The sequence below is a fragment of the Fukomys damarensis genome, unplaced genomic scaffold, assembly GCF_012274545.1.
Source record: "Fukomys damarensis isolate Sample0158 unplaced genomic scaffold, DMR_v1.0_HiC HiC_scaffold_37, whole genome shotgun sequence".
NCBI classification, from domain to species: Eukaryota; Metazoa; Chordata; class Mammalia; order Rodentia; family Bathyergidae; genus Fukomys; species Fukomys damarensis.
The window spans coordinates 20,039,086-20,050,814 of record NW_022900949.1 but is presented as its reverse complement, the minus strand read 5'-3'; the positions used below and the strand labels follow the sequence as shown (position 1 = coordinate 20,050,814).

Below are 11,729 nucleotides of genomic sequence, written 5' to 3'. Positions count from 1 at the left end.
TGTTTTTTTTTTTTTTTTTTTGGTTCTCTACAAGAAGGTGTTACAGGGAAAATGTGAAAGATATGGGAAGGCAAGAGGGTGCAAGTCATATGACAAATCTCTGAGAGCCAGTGCCATCGTTTTCTTTCTGTCTTTCCTTCTTTCGTTCTTGCTTTCTCTTGTGTGTCTCCCTGTTATCTGGAATTGTTATTTCCTCTCCCCCACTACCTGTCATTATTGTTCTCCATGAGTTTTCTGCTGTTTCATTGCTGTCAGTCCCTAGTATGTCAAGGAAACTGACAAAGTTCTTCTAAGAAGCTCCCCCAACACACACACACACACACACACACACACACACACACTCACACACACACTCACACACACAATTTTCTCACATGCACAGCAGCACAGTTTGAAGTTCCAAAGTAGGCACTTCACTGCCTGAATTAAGGCAGATCTCCCTGCAAAACACAAACTATCCTGTAAGATGTATCATTGCAAATTGCTATGGCTTTTCTAAACTTAGTGAAAATGAATTTTACAATTTGAGAGCTACTTTTAAAGTGAGAGATGACAGGAAGATGTCACCCTTAGGAGAGGGACAGAGATGGAGCTGCTGCAGCAGGACACAGGAGGATGGGGCACTCTGTGTCTCTCCACATCATGATGCCACCACTGGATCTTAGCAGATTTTTGTACCACATGAAAAGACACACTACCACTATTTTTACCACATATTTCAAGTGTATTCTTCCTGTAAAGTTTTTTCCTCCTGTCTTTAGTTGTCATGGTGACAACTCCTTTTACTCAGTGATATGTTGCCCAAGACAAATCCTCTTCAACTGGTACATCCCAGGCAGTCCAAAAGGCTGGACATGCAGAGAGTAGGGGAAGAATGAACTGTGAAAGGCACATGAATAAGGAAGCAAACACTGAAGTAGAGAGAGGGAAGATGTTGCGTGGTATATCCAGGAAACGGGGGCCAGGGCCCGGGTTCTAAACACTGGGAGAGCACTGCTCACCTGCACCCCATGGAGGGCCACACGAAGCTACTGTAGGGCCATGGGCAGCACAATCAGGTTTGGTCCCATTCCGTCCACGCCATTAAGCTCTCCCGGTGCACTGCTGATCACGTGGCTGCCTCTCGTCATTCTCCCTGTGTATGGGCAGAACAGCAGTCTCCACTTCCCTTAGGAAGAAATGGGATAATAGCGCACTGCCTCTACTGGCGTCATATCAGGAGAAAGGGGACATGAGATAAGCAATTTAAATACAAATAAGGCATCTGGGTGATCTCATTCCTGTGAAATACTGAAGCATGCTTCCTGTGAAAGCTCTTTGGTCAGTCCTGGATAAGAAACTATCCACTTCATGATTCCATATTTCTTCTATCTAGAAAAGTGGTTATTTTCAAAAGGGAAGGATGCTCCTGACAAGAGACATAATTGGGGCACAGCCCAGGCCTGCATGCCCACATTCAGAGACACGGTCCCTACAGAAATATCTGTGTCTTCGGTGCCAGGCACAGCCAAACTAACACACTGCTGAAGGAAATGAACTTGTCTGAAACACCAAATTAGATTTGACAATGCCTAGAGAGTTGCTGCTGGTACTTAACCCAGAACAGCCTGCCACACCCAAGCTCAGCCCTGTATACTTTAAGTCTACAGCTAATCGAAGAAAGATGGGGGGTGGGCGGCTAGAGACACACAGGTAGACAGCGATGAAGTTACCCAGTCCGGACTCTTTCGCAGCCCATTTGTGGCTACTGGCCAAATCCTGCACACAGCCCCCTCACACACACACACACACACACACACACACACACACACACACACACCCTTTAAGTCCTCCTGCTGTGGGAGATAATGTGAGTTTCTGCTCCTGACAGCCCAAAGATCCCCTGTGAAAACACTGATTCCTGCGGCTTTCCTCTCTCTTCTCTTTATTTGCTGTAAGGTATCCGCACAGGCGTGGCACATGGACTGAAGTCTTGAGAGACTGAGAGGAAGGCAAGCCTGTCCTGCTGGAATGGCTGCTGGCCAAGCAGGACCTTGGAAAGCCTGACGACTCTCTAAGTGGTCTGGCTGTTTATGCAGGGCTCCCGGGTCAAAGTTTGTCCTTGGCTTCATTTAAAAGAATGGAGAGGAAGACAGGACACTCTGTCCTTGCCATGGCCCGTATTGTTCAGTGGCACATCTGTTTTCCCAAGTCATTAAAGAACCCTTCCGGAAGTTGCCGATCCTTTCTCAAGCATTAGGGTCACCAATCCTGATTAGAATCAGCACCGGCCACCCATGAAACTAGCAGCTTCCCCCGAGATTTATTATGACAATGAAATCTAACTAATTAACAGTAATTAGAAGGAAAGGCCCATCTCAAATTTAAGATTCTAAAATAAGCATCATTTTAATTTCTTCCAACTTTGCACAGTGATTTAAATTAGGTTTTCCAAGTGCATTTGACTTAATGTGTAAATAAAAATTACTTCTAAACAGCACGTCAACCTAATACATGCATCTTTTGGTATATAAACACTCTAAAGAACAGCTGGTTCTTTCAGACAGGCAATTTAAACATTCTTATACTTCTTTAGTATCAGTAGTTTAGCAAGTACTTTTTTCCCATTGAAGACATAATGGTTAACTTAATCTTAACACTTATCAAAATTATTATTAAACAGGCTGGGCCTGAATTACCGAGATCGTGGTATTTTTATAACAATATGGCAGTGATTAGGGGAATGAATGGTATGAGGTAAGTGTCATGAAAACCTGTTCTGAAGCTTTTACGTCTTTCCTAGGGCTCAGAATTTCAGCTGAAAAGGAAGCTGATTTATTTAAGAGTCCAGGGGAATGCTTGTGCTGTGAATGAGCTGAAAATCATTTCTCCTGCATGCTTGATAATGCTATGATCTTTACACCCTGGTTCCAATTTGCAGAGAGACAAGAGTAAAAGCAAATGGGACTATGATGGGATACTTAGCGTCCAAGATCACTTTTCCTGATTGTTTATTTGCTGATTGTGAGTCTGAAGCAAAGGGGCATCCTGGACTTTATTACAGGTAGAGAGACTGACTACGCTGCAGGAATGTTACATGTAGGGAGGGATGTGAGCTGCACTGGACAACCATGGCAAGGTTTCTGTTTGTTTTCTGCAGGGAGCAGGGTAAAGGCTGGGACGGCAGAGGTTGGCACGGCACTGGGGCTGCCCTGGGAAGGCACCTGCTAAGGAGCCTAAGAGAGCCTGACTCACCCAACCACTCATTTCCTGATGGAGCCTCCTTCCTGCTTTGTCCCTCTGCTTCCTGTACATTTTCTGCTTTCAGCCTCCTGCTTTGCTTTTTTTTTGGATGCCGGGGATTAAACTCAGGACCTTGCACTTTCAAGGCAGGCACGGCACCACTGAGCTAAATCCCCACCTCCTGCCTTGCTTTTAACCTGAGCTTCTAACATGATCTGCATGTAAGACAGAGTGTAAACGCTAAGGCAGATTTTTAGAATGAGTTAAAAATTGCCCACCGTCTTTTCTCACCTACAGAAGCTGCAGTCCTACCCAACTGGATCCAAAGTGCATCTTTGACTTCACAAGGCCAAGTCCACAAAAGGCGCAGCTGTGGCAGATGTCCTGGTTAGTTAAGATCAGACTTACTGTGGCGCTCACGCTGCAGAGTTCCTAAAGGAAGAAGTATGCTGCTGCTGAGGGCCGCCGTGCTTTTATCCTACTCGCAATTCAGCCTCCAGTCATGAATTACTGATTGCCTGGGGTGACTTCATCCCCAGAAATTTCTTTTGCTTTCCCAGAACACCAGCCAGGCCTTCACTACAAGACTCTTTGGGCTGCAATGGTTTTTAGATTATCTGTTATTTGTTTGGCATCTCTGCTGCCTTGTTACAGTATTTTTTTTTTATTTTACATGAAATTAAAGCATGGATATGATAGAAGGTGTGGGGTTATCACCCTGCCCATATTCAAATCTAGATCCTACTATTCTCTAGGCCTTGGTTTTATGAAAACTAAAACAATTAAATTAGACAAAGGATTCAATAATTGCTGGCTGATGTTGTGACTTAAGCTTTTTGGTAATCTGTAGGCTTTAATGGACCCTGGGAAAGAATTACTCCCATATTCTTATCTAACCCTTCTGTACAAAAGAGAAACAACAAATTACATCTAGAGTACTTGGACACCAGTCTTTACTATATATTTTTTCCCATCTTCTTTAGGTCTTTGCTCAGAAATCATCTTTTCAGTAAGACTCTCCTGGCTACCTAATTTGAAATGGCAAGCGCATCCTACCCAAGAACTCTATCTTCTTTACATGATATTTTTCCCATAATGCATCGCATTATCTAACCTACTGTATATTGTACTCACCTTTACTTATTTGTTTAGTTTACAGCGGTCTGCCTATTTGAACGTAGCTCCATATTGGCAGGAATTGAGTCTGTTTTGTCCCCTTCTGTATCCCCAGCAGCCAGAATGGTGCCAGGTACACATGAGCACTTCATAAACAGTTGTTGAATGCAAGAATCAGCCTTTCCCATGTGCTGGACACTAAGAGCTTTCCATGGTTGTCACGTTTTGTCTGGGTGAGAGATGGAAATTTAGGATACATGAGTTTATAGATAACGAAGAGAGCTATGGATGCGACAAAGACCTGAAATAAGACTATCTAATTTCAAAATGTAGATGCTAAGGAGAGAGACCTGAAAAATATCATCCTATTAGACCCTGGTAAAGGAAATAGACCTCACACAGGAAACCAAGAAAAGCTCCTCAGAGGAGGAAAACCAGACTTCTGCAGTGTGTGGGGGTCAACTGAGGGGACACAGGAATGCGCCAGGTATCAGGAACAGCTGGACCAGCCAGGGAGCAAAGGATGGAGAGAGATGTGCCAGAGGTCTCCCTCCTTCCTCTGCTACATCTGATTCAGGCTCCTCGAACCAGAAGCCTCTGAGCAGAAGGGTAGAATTGTCCTTATTACCCTCCCCTCTGACGATGCACATCACTGAATTCTAGACAGCACTGTTTAAGCAAAATGTAGTTGATGGTGGATTGTTCAGCAGTTCCCAGGCTCTGGAATGTCACAAACTGACAACATTTGGGGTGGGGGTCATGGAAATGTTAATCACCTTGGCAATCTGAGTAACGGCACGTAATTCATGTAGGGGCAATCTGACTAAGAGAAGGAATCCACGGGAAATCCATTAGGAGATGCGCACCCCAGTCACAGTGACTGCACGGGCTTGGCTTTCTGCTTCTTGGTGCACACAGAAATCTTTCGGACAGATGTCCGACACTTTACCACCAACTGCTCTCCCCATTGCTTGCCTTGCTGCTTTGTTCACTGCTGCTCACAACTATGAAACTGTGGATTGAATGATGCTAAAGAGTAGCTTGAAAATTCTTTAATCCTCCACTAATCAACTCCATCAGCCTCTCCCACCCATGCCACAGTTAAGTACGCACTCGCGCAGGCTTGATGGAAAATGGGTTTGCTGTGTTGCCCGAGACAAGGCCCCTGACTTTAATCACACACATGCATATGCACACAGATCCACACACATGCACGTGCACACATACTCACACCCACACACACCTGGCTTCTGCTTCTGGGCCCCTATTTAAAAATCCAAGAGCGGAGATCTCTGTGCCATACACAGCTCTGGGTGCTGGTTGAGAGTGGAGTAAATCCATCAATGAAGATTACTAAAGACAGGGCGGAAAGGGCTCTGAAAAGGAGTTCCAACAAAGGGAGACTTTTTCCAGAGCCAGCTTTGCCTTTCAGCACCTGAGCAAATTAAGCAATTCCTTTTGCTTCTGACAAAATTTCAAACCAGCATAGCCACCTCCCTCCCTCGTGTTTTGAGAGGAGGGACATTCATTATCATCAGGCTGACATTAGCCAGAATATTTTAATGTCAACAAAGACATGTGAATGATCGTTACCCTAATTGTTTCTCATATCCCCTTTGGAGGTTTCTACGTGTACCGGTAAGGAGTCTTTCCAGATTGGTTTTGTTGTTGTTGCTCTTGCAGGGACCCTGAATTTTATCCAGGATACAGTCTAAGTGAACATGGTATGAAGCTTCAGTTGCGTATTTTCTGGCTAACGTCCCATATGTGCCCTAATGTGGCTTTTTAATGGGGAGTCCATATTTTCAAATAGATATGCCAAACAGTAATGAAGGGAGGAGAGAATGTTTGAGAAATGGTATCTCAAACTCTAAAACATCCAAATTAGCAATAAAAATAGAAGTGTCTTATCACCGGGAAGGAAAGGAAGTAGATAGAGACACTAAAACAGACCCTGTCTGGTCCTTGATCCCAGCTCGCTTCCCACGAGGGACTCCCAGGGTGATCTTGGCCCAGCCGTTCTGTCTCCTCCTGCCTGTGTCTCTCGTGTGTGCAGTGAGGACTGGAGCACTCATTTGCCTGAGCGGTGCTGAGACTTACAGCTGGTGAGAGGCATCGTGACAGTCCTGAGGGTGGCATGGCCTTAGGTCATCTCCATCCCTGTGTTACCCAGTAAGTCCCTGGGTGGAAGCCTGCATCTAATTTGGAAACTCATATGTGATATTTATGGGACCCAATTTCAGCAAATCTATTAATCCTTAAATGAAAGCATCTCTGCAGGCAGTTTTAATACCAACTGGGGTGGAAGCAAGAGTCAGCCTGGCTTAGGTAGAACCATGAAATGGGGAAATTTTTTAGGTATAGTTTTATCGCTCTGACAGATTTGTAGTAACTAGGATTAGATTAAATCCTGGCCTAGTGGCAATTTTTAGAAACTATTTTGACACATCTTTAAGAATGGTCTGTTTTTAATGAATTACCTATAATTCAGGAGGATCTACAATTCAGGTGAACCTCTACCACTGCGTGTATGTTCTTCAGCTCACGAAGAATTGGTTTCAGTGTTAAGTTTGTGTATTTTCTCAGACTCTGAACTAAAAGGGTACAGATACGCGAGGTTCTATTACTGTGTTTCTCGTCTGTTAGCCTGGGATTTCTCGTGTAGCACTTGGAAGACATCATAAATACTTGAGGGAATTAGTGATCAGTAGCAACAGGCCATAGACTCCACCATCACTGCCCTTATTTGGCCTCGCTTGATTCCATCTGCAGAGACAGAATCTTAAATACATCTTCTCCCAGCTTCCCACCCACAGCATCTTTCCTTTCTTGGCTCCCCATTGCAGGAATCCCTGTGGACTATAGACTCTGTCTGCTTTGGGGTCTTTCCCAAAGTCATCCACAAGAGGTGCTGTCTCAGGTCACGGTGGGTTCCAGGTTCCGAACTTGGCCATCCATTCGCATGGTCTGGGCACACAGCAAAGCCCACTGCTGGGTGACATGGGGCTTGTTCTGCCACAGTGCTCTTGGTCAGGTGGTGAACGTCGACCCGCACTTTCACTGCTCCATGACACAGAGTAGCAGCTGTATGTATTTCTTGGCTACAGAAGACTTTGAAAAGGCTGCTGTGGTCCCGGTAGTCCCCCACCCCCATCAAATGGGAAATGTTCCAAGGCCCAGCAGATGCCTGAAACTGCTGGTGATATCAAACCCTACGATTCACTGCCTTGTCCATTTTAAGTAAGCATTTACCATGTGCTATAGTCTTAACCTTTGCTGTTTGAGGTGCAGCAGCCAAGCTAGCATGAATTTCTTTTTCTCAACTTTACAGATAGTTGTTCTTATTGTAGATCTTTGTAATCTCTGCATGTATTTTTTTATTTCCTCATTAATTCAAGAACTATTACATTTTCAAGTAAAAGAAACTTTACAGGTCCTTTGTGGCATATCTGAATTTCCACTTTGGGCATTATTTAGTAAAATAAGAATGGAGCACAGACATGGAGATACCACAACAGTTCTGTTAACCTAAAGGACTAGTGAGTGACTAATGAGATGGTAGAACATACAGTGTGGATTCGGTGGACAAAGAGATGATTGATGTCCCAGGTGGTTGGAGCAAAACAAAGTATGATTTCATCATGCTGTTGAGAACAGTATACCATTTAAAACTTATGAGTCATTGTTTCTGGAATTTCCCATTTAATATTTTCAGAAAGCAGTTGACTTTTGGTAATGAAAAACATTGAAAGTGAAATTGTGGATATAGGAGACTGCTACAATACTCGCTTTATTTCAGATCAAAGCTGTATCAGGATCCCAGGGCTCCCATGATGAGATGTGAATGCAGGAGGGCATGATTCATTTTCCCAACCCAAGGAAACAGGGCATCTGCTGTTGACATGTATCACATATAATGCAGTCCATTCTCTAGGCTTGCTGGTGTATTTCCACTCCACGCCACTCAGCCATCCTGCAACTTTGCTGTGTAGGATAAACTCTAAGGATTAAAGAATAATTTGTCCCTGAGAAGAGGATTATAGCTTCAGGAAGTTGTTGATGTCTGCAGGCATGCAGCTGTCCTACAGCCAGGCTAAAGGATTCATGTCCAAACCCATGTCCTGCGGGTCTCTGGGTACTAACACACCTTGACCATTCTAGCTTTGTCTCCTTTCTTCTGCTGCTCAAATTGCAGGGGGTCTTGCTCATTTGCCAAGACTCATAGATGTAGAAGCTTTCTTAAGCACATCTTTTTGCAACTTCCAAACACAGCTAATGTTTTCTTCCCTGGAATCCTGGTCACTCACATCACAGTGGACCAGAGCTTCTGCTTTGGGGTCTTTCCCACAGGGCATTTGTGAGGAGTGAGTGCCGCCACTGCCCAGTAGATCCCCAGTTACAAGCACACGGTGCCTGAATTGGAAACCCCTATACGTGAATCAAAATCAAGCAATAAACTCATCATCACAAAGCTGATGCTGGCATTCTCACCCCTGCCGTTAGTAGTCCCCAGTCTTCTAGAAGGAATTTCTCAAACATGCAGTCGTTTTATTTAAAGTATGGAAGCCTCCAGTGTAGAACATCATGGCTGAAAGGCCCAAAGCAATGGCCAAAGTCATTCAAACACTAGTCACCTGTGCAGCGTATTTCAAGATTCACAGCCCAAGTCTCCGAGTACAGTACTCTTCCTCAGTTACAGTCAATTTATAACCCACACAAAGCATTTTCCGAAAATGAAAAATTATGTTTCCTGACTTAAAAGCCTTCTAGCATTTTCAGGAATAAGATGAAATCATCACACTAACTTCTTCTGCACAGACTATTCCACAAAACATTTCTTGGTCCCTACAGAGTTTTAAGGTATCAGATCTGATACCCAACAGCTGTGCTGCTATCAGTCCTGGCTTACCATTTGCTCTGCTACCTATCAGAATGAGGTTTTGTGGAATCAGAATGACTGGCTAGAGTCATTTCAGGTATTTCCCAGAAGGTCTTAAAAACCAGAACTTTCTGAACAAGATTCCCAATGATTTGCACCCTCACCATTTTGGTTAAGATAAATGCTGCTTTTCTTATTCTCTTTATTGTTGTGACTGTTTTCTTGAAATAAATGAGGAAAAAATATAGCCTGTTTTACTCATTAGTGAGTCAGAGGAAAAGTCACTACTGCTTTTATTTACAAGGCCTCAGGGTCAGGATCTCTAGCAGGGAAACACGTTGATGTAATCAAGAAAGCTAACAGATATTCCAAAGTACAACATTTCAGAGAATTTTGTGATCATATCTGCAAACCCTAAGTCCTCCACATGCCCAGTTTTTGTGGCCTGGAGACTGTTTGATGACCCAACTGATTAGAATGACATAGAGATCAGGATTTGAACATCATAAGAGTGTCTGGGTAGAAAATAAGGCAAAATGTACCTCTGGGAACAAATATTAACAGACTGCAACTTGGAGCTTTGCTTCTTCTCATTGCTAAATGCCTCCCCCGGCAGGGCAGCAAAGGGGATTGGCTGCCTCCTCCCCAACAGAGCTTAGCTTGTGGTGTCATCCTGAGATGGTCGGCTGGGGTCAAGGAGTCCTGAGCCATGTAGCTCGAAAGAGCTGAACTTGTCCCCTCCACCTGCTGAAGGTCTTGCATGAGGGCCAGCGGCAGGCTTGGGGTGCCCCTTGCTTTTGTGCTGTCATTAGAACAGAGTCGCTACCTTCTAGCTGAAAGCCACAATTTCAGAATCCTTCTCTTTAGCCTCTCCCCGTCTGCTGCCTCATGGGTCTCTTATCTGTGACAAACCCCACCTCCTACATCTGACAGCCACCTCCAGCCGCAGCTGCTCCGGTCTCTCCATGGCAGCTGCGTTCCCCCCCACCCCACATCACTTCTCTTACTGTATCCACAGCCTGGCTCCCCTCCCACTTCTTGACCCCTTCTACTCCTGCTTCCACCTCACCAAATTACTGCAGTCACCAGGAGGCTAGTGGTTATAAAGCTACACCACAGCCTGTCGCCCAGCCATCCCACCTCCACGAGGAATTTGCTTTAGTTCAGATAAAACTGGCATAAATCTCCCTCTCCCAGCTCTTCATAACCCAGAGATGGAAAGTAAGCAGCTGAACCTTCAACCCCAGAATGAATAAGCAAATATCTTATATCCACATAATGAAATAATATCTAACGATAAAATGGAATGAGCTATCTCCTCATGCTTAACACGAGTGAATCAAATATGCTTTGCTAAGGAAAGGAAGCCTGGTTCAGATGTTTAGGTCGTGACATAGAAAAGACAAACAAACTTCTGGGTTCCAGGAGTGGGGAGAGAAGGGAATAGAATGAATAAAATTGGGGGTGATAAAAGTGGTGGTAGATACACAACTCTCTATTTATTAGAACCCAGAATTTTATAGCACAGTGTTGTTATGCGGGACAATCAAAATATATGGTGAGGGGCAGGGGATTTAGTTCAGTGGTTCTGATGCCTGCCTCACAAGCACAAGGACCAAATTCAATCCCCGGTACAAAAAAAAATTATATATATGTATGTACACATATATATACATATATGTGGGTTAAATGAAAAATGAATAAAGAACACATCGCCATTAGTCCTCCATGAAGCCCGACCCCCTCTCTTCGAATACACTGACCCCATCACTCTTGCCACTTTCTGAAGCAGCCCCAGAAGCCCTCTTTTGTGAGAGTATTTAGGAGGCTTGATCAAAAATACAGTGAAAGCTGCTGCGAAGGGCCGTCCAACGGAAAGGCAGGCTCGTAAAAACATTACAGCACGGCCTCATCCACTTAACTCACCAGATCTGGCACCATGCAACTTCTGGCTCTTCCCCCAAGTCCAAATGACTAGGAAAGATAAACATTTTGAATCAGTTCAGGACATCGAGGCACCTGCAATAGCTTAAGTGAAGACACTCAGGAAAGAGGAGCCAAACTGCTTCGGAAAGTGGCCAGAGCAATGGGATAAGTGTAGCAGAAGCAATGAGATTCATGACAATCGTCTTACTGTAATTATTTTTTAATTTAAATATTCACTGCATCCTTGATCACACCTTGTAGATTTTTCCCGGTGAACCAGGGGACTAAGGAGTACAGCTCAACGGTAGAACACTTAGCAGGCGCGTGCAAAGCCCTAGGTTTGATTCCTAGCACCGCACAATGAAAATTAAAAATACGAATGTGAAGGGACCTCAAAATGGAAAGCAAACGGTCAAAGTTTCTAAGGAATGAGGCCCTGAGCCCCTCCTACTTCCCTAGCCTGGCTCCCGCGGCCTCCTCCCTAGCGCTTTCTTCCCACCCAGGCTTCCGAGTGGCAGCTCCTAGGCTGGCCTCGGCCTCCTCCAGGCCGGCGCTCTCTGCCGGGGGTGCAGCGCGCCTCCGGTCG

The 11,729-nt window shown here is 44.6% G+C and overlaps 1 protein-coding gene across 10 annotated transcripts in view; it reads left to right on the top strand.

Annotated features, from left to right (window-relative positions):
• The window catches only part of Kiaa1217 (KIAA1217 ortholog), a 674,425-nt gene that overhangs the window by 302,716 nt on the left and 359,980 nt on the right, over nt 1–11,729 (top strand). The gene's annotated exons all lie outside the window — the stretch shown is intronic.